At 43.3% G+C, this 20,743-nt stretch overlaps 2 protein-coding genes across 9 annotated transcripts in view; both read left to right on the plus strand.

Annotated features, from left to right (window-relative positions):
* LOC144806430 (uncharacterized) overlaps positions 1-20,743 on the plus strand; it is a 342,683-nt gene that overhangs the window by 216,572 nt on the left and 105,368 nt on the right. The window lies entirely within an intron of this gene.
* LOC144806424 (uncharacterized) overlaps positions 1-20,743 on the plus strand; it is a 65,811-nt gene that overhangs the window by 27,693 nt on the left and 17,375 nt on the right. For 3 of the 8 annotated variants that reach the window (XM_078672790.1, XM_078672787.1, XM_078672788.1), the window contains exon 3: positions 16,509-16,564. The exons of 3 other annotated variants lie outside the window; for them this stretch is intronic. The gene's annotated coding sequence lies outside the window, so the exon portion shown is untranslated. Of the gene's footprint in view, positions 1-16,275; positions 16,405-16,508; positions 16,565-20,743 lie in introns of all 8 variants that reach the window. 2 more of the 8 variants (XM_078672789.1, XM_078672786.1) reach the window with 1 other exon arrangement.

Consider the following 20,743-nt stretch of genomic DNA (forward strand, 5'->3'; position numbering starts at 1 on the left):
CACCCCCTTCCCATCTCTACTTCTCGACCTAACAACCTAGCTCCCTCACACCGTTCTCGACCTAACAACCTAGCCCCCTCATACCGCTCTCGCGACCGAACAACCTAGCCCCCTCATACCCTACGCACCCCCCTCAGTGGACCACTATCCCCTCTCGCAACACCTCCAACCGCCCTCGACGCACCGTCAGGTCTCTGTCGGACCTCGACATACTCACCCTACTCCGCACATATGTCTCGGCTCGCCAAAACTCCATGGCCACGACACACCTGTCCATTCCTACGATTCTCTCTAACCCTCGTAGGCACCCCACGCAGAACAACAGAAGCTCTGTCCCCAACAACCTCACTAAAGTACCCTTCACTCAAGATCACCCACCCACCCTCTGCACCCCCAAACTCAAATGCACACTTCTCAACTGTAGATCGGCCCAAAGACACTCCTCGGAGGTCGCGGATCTCATCATCTCTCTGAACCTTGACCTAGCCATCCTAACTGAAACATGGTTAACTGAATCCTCTACTCCTTTCATGGATATCCTAGTCCCCCCCCAACTACTGCATCATTCGACTTGACAGACCCAGGAAGACAGGCGGTGGAATTGCATGCATCTACAAGAGCAACCTTGCAATTATTAAAGTCTCCACCCCCTCTCTTACCTCCTGTGAATACTTCTGCCTTGATGTCATCAGTGAAAACAAACCTGTTTGTTCACTACACATCATCTACCACCCTCCTGGGGACAACCTCACGTTCTCCCAACAACTCATGGACATTATCTCAATCAACTCAGGCCGGCAAAACACACAAATTTACCTTGGAGACTACAATCTTCACTGGAATGATGGTAGTGACGCAGAGGTCAATAGCCTCAAAAACTACCTTAGCGCCTCCGACCTCACCCACATTTGCAACAGCCCGACCCATGACAAAGGATCTATCCTTGACCTCATCATCTCCAAAGAAGGCACTATTCAACTTGATTCAATCCAACCCTGTGACTGGTCAGATCACCATACTGTCACCTTCTACATCAACGAAAAAGTTAAACGGATCCCGGTCCAATCCTCCAAGCCCAAAGTTTGGAAAAGAGACTTGAAGAAACTCAAGCCAAACGCCGTACCCCCTAACAGCTGCAACCTCCTACTTCCCCCGTCCGACGTTACGGACGTTCAGTGCTTAACTGACCAATATCTCAACGCTATGACCTCAATATTCAATGAGGCTGCACCGATGCAACTGAAAAGAGACACCTCCAAGATCTCTAACCCTTGGTACGACGGGAGTCTCAATGAAGACAGACGGGCCATGCGAATGGCAGAGCGCACATGGAGATCTGTTCCCTCGGCACAGCACCTAAAAATTCTGAAGAAAAAGAGAAACGCATACTTCAGGAAAATAAAGCGCTCAAAGTCAGATTTCTTCAGACTCCAGCTCGACCAAGCAAAAAACCGTCCAAGAAAATTGTTCGAGCTAATTCGATCCCAATACAAGGAACAACCCCAAGCAGTCGACACTATGGGCAATGCACCTTCCTGTGAAGACTTCTCTGCTTTCTTTAAACAAAAAACTGACAACATAAGGAGCGATCTCCTCATTGACGCAAACCTCTACTCCAAACACCACTGCATAACACCCAATGTACCAAAAAGCAATGCAACATGGTCATCCTTTGCCAATTTCTTCTTCAGAGTACGTGTCAATCTACTCAGCACCCTGAAACCATCAAATCACCTCAGTGACCCTCTTCCCGCTAACGCTGTAAAAGACTTCACCCCGTTTATCCTTCCACTCTGGACTAAAATTATCAATAGCTCACTTCAGCAAGGAATGATACCTGACTCCCTCAAAGTGGGACAAGTAACACCTTTACTAAAGAAACCAACAGCAGACCCCACTGATCTAAACAACTACCGCCCTATCACCAACATTCCCACTCTTGCCAAACTGTTGGAGAAATGCGTTCAACTACAATTGACAAAGCACATAGAACAGTTTGATCTCCTCAACCCTCATCAATCAGGCTTCCGAGCAGGGCACAGTACCGAAACTGCTATGACTCACATAATTGACGATGCCCTCCAAATCTTAGATCACAATGACTCCTGCCTGCTTATCCTTCTTGATCTCTCTTCGGCATTCGACTCTGTGAAACATGAGAACTTACTGGAACTTTTAAAGACAAGAATGGGTCTCTCAGGGACTGTTCTTCAGTGGTTCACCTCATTTCTTCACAACAGATCTCAGAAATTCCAGAGCAACAACTTGATGTCCTCCCCAGTACCTGTATCATTAGGTGTACCTCAAGGATCCTGCCTATCCCCTACTTTGTTCAACTTAGTTATGGAACCTCTCACCTCCATGCTACAAGCTTCCAATGTACACTTCCACATGTACGCCGATGACACTCAATTGTACCTCAAACTACAATCCCCCAAAGACATCATGCGTCTGAACTCAACGATCAGAAGCACCCAAGCATGGCTGGCCGATAACCACCTCAAACTCAATGCTATGAAAACTGAGTTCCTTCTGATCTCACCTCCCGTGAAAATATCTACCACTCAAACTTGGCTTAAACACCTAACTGCACTCAATGTCCAGCCGACCATCGTGGACTCAGCAAAATCTCTAGGCATAACACTTGACGCAAATCTCAACATGCAACAGCATATCAGCAAGGCAACTAAGGGAGCGAACTTCCAAATAAATACCTTGAGGAAACTCAAATGCTTCCTCCCAGCCAAAGACTTCCAAACTGCAGTACAAGCGCTAATCATCCCTCGCATAGACTACGACAGCATCGCCCTCTGCGGCCTCCCCCTAACTACAACTGCACCCCTGGGAGCCTCACTAAACGCGGCAGCGAGACTCATCACTGGATCAAAAAAACATTCACATATCACCCCTGACTTCAAGTCCCTGAACTGGCTGCCTTTTGAAGCCAGAATACACCTGAAAATTGCCTGCTTGACACACAAGGCTATACACCTGAACTCACCCAGCTACCTCACTCAGAAGCTGACAATTTCAGGCGGCTCGAGATCCACCAGAAGCGCAAAGAATCTTCTGCTGAAACCTCGAAGATTCCGGAAGGAAAGAACATACAAACGCTCCTTCTCAGGAATGGCGCCGAGGATCTGGAACTCACTACCTCCTGAAACCAGGCTCATCCCCTCCTCTTTTCTTTTTAAGAAAGAAGTTAAAGCTATCCTCATGGCTAAATACACCTGAATTCCCACCCCCGATCTTTTAAGACTCTGCGTCGATCTGTACTCGTGCTCGATCCATTTGCACAGCTGTTTCGTTTTACCTTTATTACCGACCTTCCCGATTGTTATTACTCCCTCCTATCTGTATTTTATGCTCCCTCATGTACCCACCCTCCCTTGCATATGTAAAGCGCTCTGTTATCTGCAAAGATCTTGTTCGCGCAATATAAAACTTTCAAAATAAATAAATAAAAATATCATAATTTCTATCAGGGCTCCTATTGTAACCTCTAGAAGGCAGGCCATAAACCTGGGCCAACATAACTTTCGTTTTTAACTCTTTTGATTTCTTGTCCTCATTCCCCTTCGCCTCCGCCGCCTGGCGCTCATAATACTGAGCTATCGTCAACACAGAGGCCGGAGAGGACGTAGTCCAAGAACTTTCGCTAGCTTTTAGACGGCTGGCTATCCCTTCGTAACATATTTATCAACAAACAAATGCCTACCGGTATCATCTGTTAAAGACTGGCCACTAAAATCATGAAAAGCTTCCTCGAAGCGAGTAAAGAAATCAGAAACGATTCATCTATCTTTTGTTTACACGATGCTAAAACAGTTCAATCGATGTTTTTAGGGGGGATAATCGTTTTAAGTTTAGTCAAAATGGCTGCAGGAAGATCTAATATTAACCGATGTGGTTTTTGGGCGGGCTCTCTGTCCGCAGCTAAACGTTCTAAATCTTTCCATTCATCACCGAAAATAGCACGGTCATCAATTTTATGAACAGTCCTCCACATGTCAGGGGGCAAAATTAAACCGAAAAACAAATCTATATCACATAAGGTCATAGTACAAGAATTTAAAGCGCCTTCGACTTCCTCATAAAAGGCGGCTGGATTTTTACGCGGATCAGGTACTGCTGTTTTAAGCGCATTACATCTGCTCTATTCCAAGGAGTGTACACCCAATAATAAATGAAATATCCCTTAGAATCAACCGAACTTTTGTCATCACTATCACCCGTTCCCTTAGGAGGAACATACAAGGGCGCGGCTTCCCGCGTAGGTCTCATGTCAGCTGGTTTTATCTTATCTGTCTCGAAGAGGGAGGACTGCGACTCTCCAGGCGGATTGGACTGGGGAACGTTGTCCGCAATCTTTTTCTGCTCCTGTAGGTGGCACGCCTCGTTTCGTAATTTAATCAGTCGTCTAACCGTGTTGTTTACCTGGGAAAAAACAAAAGAACCATCACGTAACTGTTTACGATCACTTGCGATATCATTAGGTTCTAAGACTGTAGAGTATTTTCGAAACTTTTCTACAACTTCATCAGCATATGTTGTAAGAAAATATAACTGTTCTTTTTCCGACCAATCTGTCATAATATTCAAAAGTTCAGGAGCAGATTCAGTGTCACGTAATGCCAAACGAGCAGCTTGCCGAAGTTCGGTCGCGCGTGCAGTAGTCAACGTGGATCGAGTGTCCCACGATTTTCGTTGATCCGAACCAGAGTCCTCGTCGTCTCCGGACGGAACGGCATACGAGGGTGGAGGTCGGTCTAATAACAAAAAATCATCTTGTGGTTTATTAAGGACAGGATAGAGAGGCTGACGGACAGAATATTGGCCAGATATCTGTAACCTACGTTCTTTTTCCTCCCGCTCCTGTAATTCTTTCGCTTCTTTCTTTCTCAATTCCATCGCTTTCTCACACACAGTCTTTCGCTGTTCCTTTTCAATCAACGCTTGCTCACGCTTCTCTTGCTGTCGTACTTCTTTCTCCCACATTCGCAAACTCTCAAACATATCTCGTCTAGACTTTCGCTCAAACAGACATCGTTCCACATACTCAACCTTTCGCGCATCAAATGACCCATGCAGTGGCCAACGTAACTCGGGATCCTTTCTCGTGTATTTGTGCCACAACGTGCTGTACATTATGGCAGAAAGACCAAACTTCTCATACATATCTCTATTAGGTGTCCCCTCTGGGGGAGCCGGCTGCGATTCCTCAAGTCGTAAACTGGTACCATCAAACAAGCAGCACAACTTTCGAAGTGCGCGAAAAACAGGCATGCTCAAGAATAGTGCAAGATATACACTACTATATGGAAAGAGCGCTTAAGGTACTTTCTTAGTACGTTGCGCTATACAAATCAAAGTGGAGGAAAAGTCCTCGCATGGCCTGCCTATATGAGTTGCAACACATATATTCCCATATTCAAATCAAAAGTCAAACAAAATCCAAAGTAGACAAGTCTATTCCCAAATACAAATATGCCACGGTAAGTGTTCCTAAGACTACCTTACCATACAAGGGCATCCAAAACCTACAACAGGCGCCGCAAAACGTCTCTTACCAATCATAGGCTGTCCAGATTCCAACTGCCAAGTTCTAAATTCGACCAAACGGTCACTGCATGGCAGACCAGCTGAAGAGATCTCAGTCGAAGACCGGCGCCACCTGGATGGTCGGATCGGAAAGTAGGGAAGAACCACCTCGGGTGCCAAGACTCGGGTCTTCTCTGGCAGCGATCGCGTCCAAAGCGAAGTTCCGAACCTTCGTCACGACCAATCCTTCGGGCCTCCGAGTCGTCGATGAGCCCCACGTGCCGGGCGCCAATTTGTCGTGCAGGCCTCAGCCAGACCCGCTAGTGCAAGGGGTTCGCCCTTCTGTGCACGAAGTCCTCAGACCCAAAAGGAAAAAGTTGGCACGGAAACTGGAAATGCAAAACATAAAGTTTTACACCTCATGAGGTGGTGCTAAAATTCAGACAGTACCCTTCAGCACTGCGAGAAGTAGCACAAAGGGCTACTGAACGCATGGTTTATTTATACCCACACAGGGGCTCAGAAGAAGGCGGTACAAAGCATAAGAGCACATTTTATGTCCATACAAGGTAATATCGAGAAGCACAATCGATCAGTGGGAGGAGCTAACAGTCTTGGGGTCTCGGCTAACATATTTCAATCTAAGGCTAACCATTAACAGATGCGGACCCTAACGGTCAGCGGCAAAACACAGAGATGCTATTATTAGCCTGTTGCCGGGCAGATTCAAAGGCCATAAGCAGAAAGGTAGGACAACGCACATGGTCAACCCGAGGCAACGTGTGGCAGACAAAATGGCTGCAGTGAATCCAAAATGGATGCCGCTAAATGTCAAGATAACGGCCATAACTAAGATGTCTTTTGCTAACGCTCAATTTAATTGCTGCTAAATTACAACATCCTGCCGATTCCCCTCTCTCCACTTCATGCTGGCAGCAAAACGGCCAACTGGTAACAGGGGACTGTGAATATAGGAGGGGATATGAAGGGATGGCATGGCACTCTTTATCCTCTAACCCATCGTCTACTACAGGGCCTTCCTGACACCCGTTTTGCTCACAGGTTAGACATCCCTCCTCGCAGAGTGATTGGCAAGCAGCTGAGTTGAGGTTTTAGCAGGGAGTGACCTTGCAATGACAGCAAGTGCTCCTCTGCCCCAACCCAGAAATGTTTGTTTATTGATAGCAACAAGCATTCTTGTTTCCAGGCCGAGACCTAAGTCAGGCCGCCCTTTGTTCATGATCTATTGATAGCTCATGGACGAATAACAAACCGTCTCATCTGCACAATGTATGTTCAGACCTTATGAGTTGGTCAAGGTGTAGTGATAGTGTTCTTACGAAGTGGAATTCGTAAGCAAAGTAGTTTCATGGAAACTAATCCTTCACTTTCACAAATGCAAATGCGTCAAAAGTCATCATGTGAAAGAAAAGGCAACTTTGTCGAACGTGTCCATGTTAAAATGGCTTAAGAAAGACCAGGGAACCCAAAAGGTATGCCATAGGGACCTTGGGCAGTATCATGTTACAAAAAACAGTGGTCCCTACTCGTGGACACAATGGTATACTGAGCTAATAATCACTCACCTGATAAGTGTTATGTCTTTTGTCCAGCCGGACAAGGAATTTATTTAACATTTTTCTTAATAAAAACTGAATGAACACATTAATAACAAGTGGGCACAGCCGTGACCCACAACATTCAGACAAAACAACGAACAGAATGGTAAAAGGAGCAAAGCAAAAATATGTCTGTGTACTTGTAGTCAGTGTTAAAGACAGAGATTGTTATAACCACACCAATGCATTTCACAATATTTTAAATGTCATATTGCATAAGGGTTTTTTTTGTTCGACGACGTTTCGATGCCTGAGTTAAATGAGGGGTATCATCATCAGGACAAAACTATAGTCATTGTTGTCTTTAAATATTACACTGCCTTTTAACGCAATTCTATACAATTATACATTCATAGGAAAAAGGAGGAGAAAAGGGGGGAGAAGAAGAAATACATGAAATTAGGCATGTTGTATTGGAAACTTTCAACCTCATCTCTTACATTAAAACAGAGTATATTTAAGTGCTCGTGGTGGAGAAAAACGACGCATTTGTGGAACTCAGTGTCCAGGACTGTGAAATACACAAGGGAAATGACTTCATTGTGTGAGAGGGGTGTATTTGAGTGCCAGTGATGACAAAATAGCGGCGCATAATAACAATTCCCGTGAGGGCAGACTATTTAGGCGCAGTGATGGAGACAATTGTTCCGAATTTCGATGTGACATAGTGACCGGAGTGAGAACGGTCGGAAATGAGTAGTTGATGATGGCTGGCAGTGAAGGTCTTTATACTATAAATTAATTGTGGACGGAGGCTGAACCGGGTAACGTGGGGCAGGCATGTAGTGAAGGGCACAACCATTATTAGTGCAGGTGAACATTAACACGGAGCATACGACTGGGAAAAATAGAGGCTAAAACCTACGCGTATCACATCAGGCAATTCAACGGATAAGCAGATACCATGAACAATGGAGGAATCTGGAAAAATAATGGTTGAGCATTAAAAGGGGTCGAGTGCGACCGAGGGGGGGGGGGGGTTGAGCGGCATGGCGTACTGCTGGCAGAATAATTACCGGTACTGCCGTTTCCAGCGTGGAAATGTCGTCTGGATTGGGAGTGTAATAGCTCGATCTGGGGAGAAAGTTCAATGGAGTCAATTACCCAGCGGGGCATGGTGGGACTAGAGTGATAAGAGAAACGGCGCTTGCGGGTTACTTACATGTAGAAGTCGGCGGCGCTGTGGCGGACGGTGAGGTTCTGATGTTGGAGAACTCACATGTGGCAAGTTTTTAAAGGTCCATGTGGTCTGTAGAAAGCGATGGTGCACTGCGAAAGTGAGAGCCGGTTAGGCTGTGAACAGTGAAAAAGGACTGGGGAAGTAAAACCTCTAGTCATGGTGTGTAGACGCGGCGGCCATCTTAAGGTGGTGAATATTGTGAAAAAATCAGGCACATTGCAATACATAGAAAACCAATTAGAGGGTTATTTCATGTAAGCCTTGTTTACAGTAGGGAGGTCCAATCTTCAAGACGATTCAGGCCATTCCTGATGCTGTTGGTTTTAACGATCCAATGGAGTTCCTCCTTGTTGAGTAAAAGGGACATCTCTGCTCCTCTAGGGGGGGTTTGATGATTATCACAGTCCATACAAAGTCTTTGTCACTGACCTTTTTCTGAAAAATGTTCAACAAGCGGTGCATTAGCTGTCTTGCACCTTATCCTGCTTCTGTGTTGTCCAATTCGTAGTTTCAGTTTCTGGCTCGTTTGGCCTATGTAAATGAGCATGCATGGACATAAAATAGCATATACAAGATTTGCGGAGTTGCAGTTGGAAAAGTATTTACGGTCAAATTTTATATTTCCATACTCAAAAGTTTTGCCTTCGATGGTTGAGTCGCAACATACACAGTTTCCACATTTTGAATGCGCCCCTATTTTGTCATCACTGGCACTCAAATACACCCCTCTCACACAATGAAGTCATTTCCCTTCTGTATTTCACAGTCCTGGACACTGAGTTCCACAAATGCGCCATTTTTCTCCACCACGAGCACATAAATATACTCTGTTTCAATGTAAGAGATGAGGTTGCAAGTTTCCAATACAACTTGCCTAATTGCATGTATTTCTTCTTCTCCCCCCTTTTCTCCTCCTTTTTCCCATAAATGTATAATTGTATAGAATTGCGTTAAAAGGCAGTGTAATATTTAAAGACAACAATGACTATAGTTTTGTCCTGATGATGATACCCCTCATTTAACTCAGGGATCGAAAAGTCGTCGACCAAAAAACCCCCTTATGCAATATGACATTTAAAATATTGTGAAATGCAATGGTGTGGTTATAACAATCTCTGTCTGTAACACTGACTACAAGTACACAGACATATTTTTGCTTTGCTCCTTTTACCATTCTGTTCGTTGTTTTGTCTGAATGTTGTGGGTCACGGCTGTGCCCACTTGTTATTAATGTGTTCATTCAGTTTTTATTAAGAAAATTGTTAAACAAATTCCTTGTCCGGCTGGACAAAAGACATACCACTTATCAGGTGTGTGATTATTAGCTCAGTATACCATTGTGTCCACGAGTAGGGACCACTGTTTTTTGTAACATGTTAAAATGGCAGCGTTTCTCCCTGGGCCTAATTGAGCCATGTGACAAACCGTCACAAGTAAGATTTTGAGAAGGGATAATACAATAGCAGTTTTGAAGCAGTGAATAGATATTAGTTAAGCTGGAGAGATTTAGTAGTGAGGTTCAGCCGAGAAATGTATTCAAAAAGGTGTTTAACATTCACACCCATGAAGAGGTCAGATGTTGTGCAAGATGGATTGGCTGATTTGAGAATTGCAATGGGTTCTCAAGGTGAAAAAAAAGAATTAAAGTGAGTGTTCAGCAAAGAGATAAAAGAGAGATGAGGGGCAGTAAGTGAAGTAGCGGGGTGCTCCCCAAAGTCGTGATCTTAGAGGAAAGTACGAAGTAAGGTTAGTGGTAGAGAGTGTGGAGTGAATGATGAGTGGGCTTAGTGATCAGATGATATCTTGAAAGTATGTGCACTTGATATTAGCAGCAGCTAGAGACTGTGTGTTTAGTGCATTTATGTTAGTGACAAGATTTTCTTGTTAAATTTGTCGGGAGGTCAGTAGAATGAATATAGAATTTTATAATGGTCTGGCGTAGGCCATATTAATTTGCTGCATGTGCAGTAGCCTACACATGATTCTGTTTTCACCCTGGCGTGTGCAGGTTGTCAGCTCATCTGGTTCTGTTTACTGATTATGTCAAATGCAGATCTAAATTACTTGTTGATTGGTCCATCCCATATGGTAGATCCTATTTTTTAATCCTCTCTTTTCTCCAGTGAGTTTGGTCAGTAACATACCAATCCCGGTACAGGAGAGAATCCGCTTTAACGCTCTATGCGTTGCCCATAAATCTCTGAAGGGAAACGGTCCACCCCTCATCAGGGCCCTGTTTAGACCTTACAAGGCCTCCAGAAGACTTCGCTCTGACGAGCTCCACCTGGCCGAGGTTCCTAGAATAATGAGGGCTAGATCAGGTGGCTGCCTCTTCTCATACAATTCGGCTAAGCTTTGGAATTCCCTACCACTCTCTCTCCGGAAAGAATCGAAACACCTGGCTTTCCGGAAACAGCTGAAGACCTGGCTCTTCCCCTAAGGGCCCCCCCTTTAGTCCTGCCTCTGGGTAGCCAGGCTCTATATAAAAGCCTTTTTCATTTAATTTTATTTCAATCCTGCCCCCTGCCCGTGCAGTTTCTTTATTACCTCCACTCTCTGTTTGTACTAAGGGTTTCAACCGAGATCTGTGTAACTTTGCAGCTTGTATAACATTTTGCAGACCACTGGTAACTATCAGCTACTCAAAAGCTTTAAAATAGACGCTTCCAATGCTGAGCAAGTGCCTTATTTAGAGTTTGGAGGACAGGGGACTCCTTCTTAATGTGGTGGGTCTCCCACCTCCCATGTTTGAAGTTCTATTAACGTTAACGATGTCCAGACTGCATGAGCAGATATGCCCCAGCAATATCCTTGTCGATTCCTGGATATTGCAAGTGACCAGGGAAGCTCTGTAGTAAGTGCGTTGCTCTGAAATATGGGATATTTGATAGCAAACATCTCAGCATATTAAACCTGCATTGATTGCAGTGTCCGATTTATAAAAAATTGCACACAGAGTGCCGCTTAGAGGTGTCCCCTAAGATCTACCAATCCTTAGTATGGGCACCGACTGGCCTGAGCCAACCTGCTACCACCAGACAGTGTTCTGTCCACATGGGTAGAGTGCCTGTGCACTTCGAGGTCGATAACAATGCCTTTCCTGGGTGGAGGTGCTCACACCTCCCCCTGGTCAGGCAGAGCCATCTGTGGCAGGAATTTTCAAAGGCCTTGCCGCCTTGGTAATGCGACCCCAGCCTCTCCTGTTAGAGGGAGCAAGCGATCTTCCTGTCCTCACCCCTTTTAGGTGCAAGGAGAGGTGGGAAACCTTAGATAGAGCAGGAGGTGCAACCCCCTCTCCCTCTGTCAACTCCACCCCTCAGGTGCTAGAGGCGAAGTGAAGTACACTTTGTAGTGCCCACTATCTTGAAGATGGTGGGACTTATCCAATCAGGGCTAGGACTGTGTCCCCTTCGCACAGGAGGTGGGCATGATAGAGGGTATAGACACCCCAGGAAAGGGGCCCATTAGCCTCTACCTGTCACTCCCTTGTAACACCCTTAAATCAAGATTTTAGGTGGCATCCCCAGACCCTGAATTTCAGTTCTTGGCGACCTAAGAAGAGCCGGGCACCGCGGCCTTCTCTGCTGGTGAGGCTCTGTAGAGAACTATGGACTTGGTCCCAGTCCTACTGGCCTGTCTGCATCCCTGGATGAACCTGAATCAAAAGTAAACTCGTCTTGCAGGCCCAACGACCTCCAGAACCTTCGGAGGACTACCTGCCTTCAATAAAGGGCAATCTAGTTTTATGTAGTGGGATTTGGCCAGGGAGTGTCAGGACAAGCCAAGCTATGTTACTCACTCTATATTTGCAGACTTTGTGTTTTTAGTCTAATCACTCTCACTAATGTGCACCGTATGTTCGGTGTCAACACTATCGATTGAGCATTCGTTCAATAAAAAGAGTTTTACAAAGTACCTGTGTCTTGGCAAGGTAAGCAGTGTGCTGGTCATTTATTCAATTGAGTCTGTTGTTGAGCTCTGAGTTCATGCTGCCCTTTAATGTAAACAGGGTAATTGATTTGGCAGTATCAGTATCTGCAGTTAAATTAGACAAAAATGAGTTCTAATTGCCAACTCCCTGACACCCTGAATGGCCTCAACACAATCGCCATCGCCAAGCTTTCCTAGATCCCTCTCCCGCACAGCTCTCCGCATCCCCAAGGCATCCAGAGAATTGTAGTTCAACTTCCTATAGATGGTTGAGATTACTTTTTTGGTCAGGGGATCAATTAATAGCTGGCCCACCAGTAGGGATGCATCAGGCAACTGCCCCCCTTCCCGGATGTGACTTTGCAGACTGTGGCCACCTGCAAATGTCAGAACCGTTTTTAGTCACCTAATTTATACTTTTGTTGTAGGATCGTGAAGGACACAAGTGCCTGTCCCCTCCACACATCGCCCGGCCGTTCTAAGCTAATCAATCCCCATTTTATGAAGCCCTGCAATCCTCCCACTGCACTTACGAGATCACCATCTTACACTGGAGTAATTTCAGTCAGCTTACCTTCCCAGCCTAAATACTTAGTAGCCTCTTTCCACGCCCTTTCCAATGTTTGGGTATGAGTAGGTAGGGTGCACTCATACTTTCTTCGATACAGCACCAGGGTGGGGTAACCTCTCTTGCCCATGGCCAATCTATCTACCCGGTAAGCAGGATCCTCACAGTCCGCAAAAACCCAGTTGTTGACTGTCACCAGCTGCGTGTCCCAGTAATACTTGTGAATGCTCCGGACCGCCATTCCATCTTAATAAACTCCCCTCTGCAACTTACTCAGCGTGACGTGCCGCCATCCCACAGCAGGAGCCGAAGTTCTCAGACTACCTTTTGAAAAAAAAATGTCTGGTGGGATCTTAAAGGACATTTTTTGCACAATGTACAGGAGATCCTGGAGGGTCATCACTTTAAATAGGGCCACCCAGCCCAGTAAGGAGAGCGGGAGGGCCCGCAAGTGTGGGGCATCCCAGCGAAGACGGTCTAATTTCGGGAGTATGTTCCTGCCTGTGCTCTCTTGTAAACACCACAACCAAATATTTAAAGCCATGTAGTGCCACTCGAACTGTGTACCTAGACTGCAGCCGCAGGGTCCCTGCCACCATCAGGAATATTAAGGACTTCTTCCAGTTGATATTAAAACCTGATAATCGGGAATATCCCATATGAGAGGTCCTGGTGAACCCAAACATGTGCGAAGAGCATAGGAGACAAGGAACATCCCTGTCGGACGGCAAAGACTCGGTAGACTGTATTATTGACGCCCATGCGCGATAGAGGGGCCACATACAAGAGCTAAACAGTAGCGCCACTGGTTCAGCAAAGGAATCCCTTATTGCATATGGTACTCCATTAAGGTGTCGGAGATTTAAGCGCGTTCCCTGGTGTGGTATAAAGCCCGATTGATCAGGATGAACCACTGTTGCAATTACTGTACGGAGGCAGATCGCCAGGGCGTTCGCAAGTACCTTAGTCTCAATATTAAGCGGGGAGATAAGTCTATAAGACCCACACTCAGTTGCTGGTTCGTCCTTTTTGGGATGACTGCCACCTCAGACGTTCTTTGGTCCTCCGGGAGACACCCTTATTTTCAGGCAGTCTGAAACATACTCTTGAGGTACTCCCTGATTTTATCCATCATGATTTTATATAATTCTAACTGGAGCTCATCAGGTCCCGCTGCTTATTTATTTAGCCTGTCAGGTCTTGGTCTAGGTCCTTATTTGTTAGCATTGGCAGGGTCAGGTCTTTCAGGAAGTCTCTCCCAGTATTTCCGTCCCCTTGTTGTCAGTGTCCTCAAGGATCCAGTTCCGTCCTTTGTCTTGTCTCTCTAACCATGTAAGCAACTCATTGGCTTTATCACCAACATCATAGAGACAATGCTGGGTAGCCAGCGCATGAGTGCCCGCTATTTTCCATTAGTGCTCTTAATGTGTGCTGCTTCAGTTGATGGTGTAATGGGAAAGAATCTCATTCCCCACTTGCAAAGCGTGCCTCCAGGAAAGCACCTTCCCTGTCCTGAGCCTCGCACTTCAATTTACGTTCCTTCGGCATTCCCCCAATCAAGGCTTGTGTCTGGCCTCGAATCACTGCCTTGAATTCATCATATAGCACGCAAGCTGATTCAACAGGCCGCCCGGTCTCCATAAAATAGAAGTCTGCTCCATCTCTCATACGAGCTTTGAACATCTTGTCTTATAAATATCACAGATCAACCCTTGGGGGTAGCATGAAGTCCACAACCGGACCATCGAGTTGCATCTCCACCAGCGAATGGTCTGAGATTCCCCCTGCTATGTGTGTAGGGGCACTAAAATCAACTTTATGGACAGTCTGGGTGGAAAGATAGTGCAGGCACGCCAGACTACCATGTGCTGCAGGCAGGTGCGTCCGGTTCTGATCCCCTCTTCCCCTCTATGGGCATTTAGGAGTATCATGAATATAGTATAGGTGCAGTTCTGTCACTCCAGTCACCCCAATGCGTATATGCTCTGTCGTAAACATCTTACCCTTCCACAGGATGAGTCAGTCTTGCTTGAGTCTCTTTCCTGTTTCCCGGCACTTGAATGGCACGCCCGAACACTCGAGAGAGCAGTGACCCACCAGCAGGCTTTTGTGGAGCACTTTTGTCCTGGATGTAGGGCTGCATTCAGTAGGGCACCCACTCTGTCTTTTCTTTCCAGTTGCCTGAAGATCAGCAGTCCCAAAGTAGCAGTCACACCTGGCCTGTCGGTAAGTGCAGCCCCTCTGGAGGCCTGACTGTCAGCAATTGAGCCCACACTGTGGCCGGCTCAGACAGGGTGTTCAACACTGGGGTAGTTGTAGTCCCTCATGGGCCTCTGACACAGAGTAGTCAGGAATTCAGCCGCTAAAAGCCCAACACAGGCTTTCCAGTAAGCCAATAGATTCAGACCCAGTTGTGTTAGGAATTTGGCAAATGCAATCTTGAACGGGCTGGTTGGCAGCACACAATCGTCCAACTGGGCCTCAACAATCACGTTGTCGTAGAGTATTAGATTCTGCCTTGAACTGTTGTGAGCGTCTTGGGGGTGGGGGTGTCCCTCAGACTAGCGGTTTACTCTGTCGCACTCTCACATTGCATTTATCCTACGCACACCAACACCCTAAACATGCACTTGATGTTGGCGCAAAGTCTGGGCACAGGCATAGAAATGGAGCATTACATGGGTGTGTCAGTAGGACGCCACTCCAATGACCATAATGCAAAGATCTCATCAGGCTATTGATCCTTACAACAGGGTGCATTGCCACCACCGCTCTAGCTGTTAAACCCATGACAGTCCTCTGCCTTAAATAAGGGCACACTTGGTGTGACCCTCCAGGTCACAGGACCCGTCCTAGACCTCTCATAACCCCTTGTTAGAAGTTGCACAGTACTGGAGTGGCTGAAAAGTCTCATGTAATTGTTTTTTTTTAAACTTTGTGGTAGATTTACCCCAGTAACGTCTAGTTACAAGTTTGACGCAATGGACTGAAGAGTTGCCACGAGGAATAGGTTCTTCTGCCTGTCAAACCACATGCCATTCACTATTTCATAGTGTTTTTCTGCTTTTATTTGCCACTTATTTTAAGCAGGTGGTAGATATATGCATGTGGTTGGTTGGGGGGAGATAGGTGAAGCAGGGGAGGGAAGGGGAAAGCATTTTCTAACAGAGGGAGTAAGGTAAATTGTATTTACATGATTAACAAAAATCTTACAATTACTACATTCTTAAAGAAAACACACCACTTTAAAATACAGACCAATAATTTTAACATTTCAAAAAATCCAAATTAGTTTGATTAACATAAACACAATTTATAGACATTACATCAGACCGTCATCTTTCCAGGACTTAATATAAATAGTGTCAATTAATATTTCTGTAATGTATGTGTGATATCATAAAAATTGTCCTAAATGTTGTCCTTAATTATCTTAGACTTCCAGATTTCCTGTGGGCACCTCACAAGTATCCAACTTCTTTTTAACAAGTATTAAAAATGTTGTAAAATTGGCGTTCATCTTAATAACCGTTGGTCTAAAACAAACTACCATGGCATGTCTGCAGGTACGAACACCTCTGTCAATGAAGCAGTTTTTCAAATATCGTTTTCTTTCTGTCATCATTACTGCACATATACAAACAAAATGCAAAATACTTTCGTCCCATAGGTTGCATACTCTGCACATAGTCGGCTTAGATGGTCTCAGCCAGGGCACTAAGCCAGGTAAGTTGCCGAATTGTGCTTTCATAAAGGTGTTTTTGGTTTGTAGAGACCATGGTATTTATAAATATAGTTGGATCTTAAGACTTGTACATTCCTGGACCAACATGCATGCGTGGGATCTCTTAATAAACAGTTCTTTATCTTTTAAAAGTGACAAATATTTAACTGATTTGTTATTTATTTTCTTAAACTATGTACTGTTAAAGACATTTCCCAGATCTCAGCAATTGACAATTCTTCAAGAGCTTTTTTCAGATATTTACAGAAGGACAATTTTTTCATTTTGTTGCATTTCTTTCCACAAAAATATGCACATTGGGGTATTGATATTAGTTTTGATTTGTCTCCAGGTCTTAACATACTGACCCATTCTTGCATATTGTTGATTACAAAAGCCAAATTCTAGCCTTATCTGAGCAGGTGATACATTAAGTGGAAGCCGAAACAGATGTTTAAATGTATTTGTAATAGCATTATTTAATAATGCAGAATCCAAAACACTGAGTATTTCACTTCCATATAAGGCTCAGGAGCAATTTCGCTTTTATTACTTTTATTAATGGGGTATAAGTTGGGCCTCCCAAGGAGCTATAAAGTTGGCGAAAAGCCCCTTGTAGACTTTTGGCTCTTTTCTTCATCTCCATTTTATGGTATGAGAAAGATCCTTTCTCGTCAAACAGTATCCCAAGATATTTAATACATTTAACTTTTTATCTAGCTACCTCTTTTGGTGGTACCACTTGAATTGACTGCCCTTCCGTTTCTTGGTACTGACTTCCATTACTTTTGTTTTGTTTATTGTCATTTTGTTCTCAATTGAATACATTGATGTTTTGTTTATTAATTGCTGCAGTACTACCCTTGTTTGGCTTAGCAGGACGACATCATCAGCGTATAATAAGTTTGATATTTGTTTCTCAGCCAGCTTTGGTGAGTCTGCTAACTTATTGTTTATTGCAAGGGTAAAGTCTGATAAAAATAGATTAAATAAATATGGAGCTAAAACACACCCTTGCTTTAAGCCTAAAGTTTTTTAAATTTTCCTCGAAAGTTTTGAGCCATTCCCAAGCCGGACTCTTGTCCAAGTATTGGTATATAACAATTGTATTGCATTTACAAGGCTGAAGCTAATGCCATAACAATCCTGTTTCCTCCATAAAATCTGCCTATTTACACAGTCAAAGGCAGCTTTATAATCAACAAAACATAAATATAATGGCTATTTTTTTGTTTGATATTTTTCCATTAAAATTCCCAGTGTTAACACATTTGTTGTTGTACCTCGACCGTGTACAAACCCGATTGGTTCGGTGGAATTAAATGGTTTTCATTAGCCCAATCAATTAACTCCTTAAGTAGAACCGATGCAACTAATTTAGCTTCAGTATCTTGGAGCGTAATTAATCTGTAATTGGATGGGAGGGACCAATCCCCACTTTTATATATAGGAGAAATTATAGATCCCTTCCATGCCTCGGGGACTGTTCTTGATTGGAGAGCATAATTAAATACTGCTGTTCGATAGCTCGACTAATATGATGCTTTCTCCTTATACAACACAGCGGGAATCCCACTTGGGCCTGGGGCACCATTGGATCTCTGATTCTTTGTTAATATACATACTTGGTTTTGAGTTATCTTTCTTTTCTCCTCCAATTCATAGCCCAATCAGTAGAATTCACAGCCATTTTAGGAGTAGGATTCAAATGCATATCTATGAATGATACCCATTCAGATTCAGTTACTGTTGATGAAGTAGATTTCCAACTAGATCTACTCAGTTTGTTTACTAGAATCCAGAAGGCTCTTGGATTACTCCTTTTGCAAGCATATAGAGCTTTTGCCCACAACAATTGCTTTTCTTGCATTTTGTCCTTCCAGACCATTTTCCTTACTACTGTATTTATCTTTTTAAGTTTTACTCTGTAAATTAAATTAACTGGGAGCTTTTTTACCAATCTCAGGATTCTGTTACGTATTATTTTTAATTGATGGCTTTCAAACTAAATTTTCACCAATGAACATGCTGTTTTTGTCCTCCACTAACCTTTATTAGCATATTATTGAGATTGACTGGTAATTAATTGCTGTGTGAAGAAAGACCATTTTTCGACAGCATTCGAATAATCTCCTTCAAAGTGAAAATCAACAATTGCCTGCGCAGTGTTTGTAATAGAATCTTTGGTGTTATCTGACCAATAAAGTTTCTTATAATTTACTGTCGTTATTTCTCCCGGAAGTGTAATATAGTTTTCAAATCTTAGGCCATTTAGGTTTAACTCCATTATTTGTTGATCGTGGTCGCTTATATCTATTCCCACTATCTGATAAGACAGAAATGTATGAAATAGATGCAACAATGCTATGGGATAATCTATTCTAGACCTATGATACCCTTCTTGAAAAGTCCATGCTGATGGCGAATCTTGGGGAAATTGCTCATTTAGCACCCTTAAACCTATGATGTATAATTCTTTTACAAGAGTCTTGCCGATTTTTTCATTCTTTTGTTCCCTCATACCCATTGTTGATGATAATCTTGGAATTGACCATAAGTAATTTTGCCATTGTATTTCAACATCTCTATCGTAAGACCATAGCATGTTCATGTTATATTTCCCGGTAATAATAATCTCAGTTTGGGTGTCATTGTCCATTTGCTGCGTTATCATAATTATCAAATTGGTCGCCATTGTTCTTCGTGATTATATACGTTGATTACTACACGAGATTTAATTATATTTTGCTCCTTGTATCGTATTTTGACAATTAGATCATCCTTTTGACTTGGGACGTCCATTTCACGTACCATTTTTAGCTCAGTTGATATAGAAAATAGCCAAACCCCCACAAGGTCTGCCATAGTTACTTGTTCTCTTAGCTAATGAGTAATAAACCTATACCCTTCCAATCTAAAAGGAACTAAAGCCCAAGTGTCTTGTAAACAAATGATTTGAAAACAGCACAAAGTAGCTAATTGGTTATTCTGAATCTTTGCTTGAACGCCATTTATATTCCACGAACATAATCGGACCCTTTCATTCATAATTGTTGGCCCCCTTAAAGAAACTTCAGATTGTAGATGTCAATCCTGCCTGACATTATGGAGGACTGCTGTTAGCCAACCTAATTTGACAGTGTCAAATAATAATTCTCCTATTTTTTCCCTCTAATTATTTCAAAAGATGTCTGTTGGTCATACCTATAGGGTTTTTTAATATGGAGTATTTCTTATTATTCTCGGTTCTCAGTTATGATTTTGTAATTTTGTTGAAATAAAAGGGCTAGGATAGGAAGATTGCAGGGGAGTTATTTTTAATCCCCAGTTCTGAAAGAGATTATGTTCTTGCATAATACGGCTGGCGGCAGTAGAAGATGTCCAAATTACTAATGTTGATTCGCGATTATTATTCTTGATGTGTCTAATTCAATTGATTCTATGCAGGTACATTTAATTTTCTTTAATGAGGGTACTGCATTACACAATTTTAATATGTTCCCACGAGTCAAGATATCATTATTACCCCTAGATTGATATTCTGGCGTAAAAATTACCTGCTCCACTCCTTCTTTTTTATCTGGGTTATTTAATTTAATTTGTTGCAGACTATTTTCACCTTGAGCATGTTCAATTAACCTTCCATTATGATTACTAACAGTTTGAGACCATGATTGTCGATGTTTATGTAACTGCTTCGTTTTGGTTCCCAGATCTTGTGGTAATTTAATATCCTTCCAGGTTTTTAACAAATCTCTATTCGTTTCATCTTCTCTAATACTCTCACTCTTTGCTCTATTTGTTTCCAATAGTGATGGCTTATTTTCCACCTGTTTATTACTTTCCTCCACTTGCAGCATTTCTAAGGACTGAATTTTCCCATTCTCTATCATTTCCATACGATCAGCTTGCTTGTTTAAGCATTTATTTTTCATAACTGCTTTTACCTCCGATAGATCCTTATTAAATAGAGGGTAAAAGGGTTTTGTTGGTAACATTTGTTTACCCTCACCTTCACAATATGATATTTGGTCATGGTTGTTTCCAGTGTTCAATCTCACTATATCTGATGAATTTGTATTTTTTTATAATTTTAGAAGCTTTATTTCTTGCTTTCTGTTGTTTTTTCCTCTGTCTTTTTGATAGATGAACTTCTGGAGCTGCGTTTGTCAATGTTGATT

The sequence above is a fragment of the Lissotriton helveticus genome (assembly GCF_964261635.1).
Source record: "Lissotriton helveticus chromosome 1_1 unlocalized genomic scaffold, aLisHel1.1 SUPER_1_unloc_7, whole genome shotgun sequence".
NCBI classification, from domain to species: domain Eukaryota; kingdom Metazoa; phylum Chordata; class Amphibia; order Caudata; family Salamandridae; genus Lissotriton; species Lissotriton helveticus.